Here is a 1,910-nt window from a genome sequence, read left to right as displayed (position 1 = left end):
AGAGAGAGAGAGAGAGAGAGAGAGAGACAGAGTGATTAAAGAAATTGCTAATCAAAAACTGGAGAGGTTACAAACATTTTGTTGAGAATTTTCTAGAGTGATTCTGTCTCTTGAGAGTTACAAAGTAAGTATTTTGGTCTATGCAAGGGCATCGCCTCTCATGTTCATGTTTCATACTCTTATTGCAAAAATTTTGGCAGTTCTTTGTTTCGCATTCATTGAATTACAGCAGGATGTCAATAGACAGCTTACCGAACTATATCCAGGCAATGCAACCTCACATCGCCAATACGAAAGTAACAACTTTACAGGCGCATGAGGAGAGAGAAAAGGTCCTCAACGCCCACATGATGATGTGGACAATTCTTCTTGGACCCCAGAAACGCACAGTCAACAATTTGCAAGCCTGGAACAACGATATCTCCACACTGTATGGACTTCGCAAGGACCACAAAGTAACTACTGATCCTGTGGCGGTACCACCAACAAGACCAGTCTGTGGAGCGAATATCGCTAGCAACTACAGGATTTCCTACTTCCTCTCAATGATCATACGCTCCTTAATCCGGATGTCACCTGATGTTTGTGATAGCACGGAAGATCTCCTCAGCAGGATCAACGACTGTAACAACACCTGCGACCTGACAGGATGTATAGTGGGTAGCATGAATGTGGTATCACTATACCCATCTCTCGACGTGGATTTTGCCTTGGAAAAGAGCAAAGTGGAGTTCCGCAATGTCAACACAGAAGAACTGGGCCTCCTACTTAGATTGACATATGACGATGTATATCTAGATAAACACGACCTTAGAAGTTTCTGCACTAGTAGACGTTTAGGAGGTAGACCACCCACAATTACTTCTATGGCTAGGAAGACCCCTATAAAGAGATGGAGCGGATGGACCAGAGCCATACGGACCCCCGCAAATGTTCATCAGGTAAAGAAAATGATCGCACATGCACTAGGAGCTAGTATAAGAGTTACCCTAAAAGGCCACACGTTTAAGTTTAACAACAGAATATACGCCCAGGACGAGGAGGCAGCTGTGGGTGTTAGTATCGCCGGTGATGTGGCCAACCTCTTCATGGTATGATGGGACAGAAGGCTCAAGGAACGCCTGACACAGAACTCCATACTCGTGAATATGTACTCTCGATATGTCAAGCAAATAGCTAACTCCATCCACCAGAGTATAAAGGTCATGATAGACTACCCTACTAAACACCCTAACCATAGACTACCTTGGCTGGAAACTGAGAATAATAAAACCCAAATCCTTCATTCACACTATGCCAAACCTATGGCCTCCAAATACCCGATCCACCGGAACACAGCTATCGCGGACAATGCCAAATTCAATACATTGATGGTAGACCTCGTCAGAGTAATGCGAAATGTGTCCTGCATGTGTGACCCTACAGAGTTAAAGAGACATATACAACATTTCGTTCACCGCATGCAGTTCTCAGGTTACAGCCATAAAGAAAGGATCAGAGTATACAAAGGAGCTATGAGGAAATCTGAAACCATCAAACATAATGATAGGAATGTGATTTGCCAACTTTATAGGAGCAAATCATGGAACACCATTGAAAGGATTAAGAAGAAAATAGGGAAGGCCAACTCATGGTATGATAGCCACAAATACCAGAGCATCATGTTCGTCGACACCACCACTAGAGGCGAACTGGCATACCGCTTTAGAAGGGCCCTAGACAAACTTAAGCTAAGAATTAAGGTTGTTGAAAGGCCAGGCAACCCTATCAAATCCCTTATCGGTAGAACCTACCCTTTTAGTAGAAACCCCTGCACTGATAGGAACTGTACTGTATGTAGATTTAGCCCACAAACTGTAAAGCCAGAAATGTGGTCTATAGTATAAGATGTACAGAGGGACGATGCAGTA

At 43.6% G+C, this 1,910-nt stretch overlaps 1 protein-coding gene across 1 annotated transcript in view; it reads left to right on the top strand.

Annotated features, from left to right (window-relative positions):
- LOC106872571 (pleckstrin homology domain-containing family M member 2) overlaps positions 1-1,910 on the top strand; it is a 192,258-nt gene that overhangs the window by 186,295 nt on the left and 4,053 nt on the right. The window lies entirely within an intron of this gene.

Source organism: Octopus bimaculoides, chromosome 25, assembly GCF_001194135.2.
Source record: "Octopus bimaculoides isolate UCB-OBI-ISO-001 chromosome 25, ASM119413v2, whole genome shotgun sequence".
Taxonomy (NCBI): domain Eukaryota; kingdom Metazoa; phylum Mollusca; class Cephalopoda; order Octopoda; family Octopodidae; genus Octopus; species Octopus bimaculoides.
The sequence above is the reverse complement of the archived record's forward strand: the minus strand, read 5'-3'. Positions and strand labels throughout refer to the sequence as shown.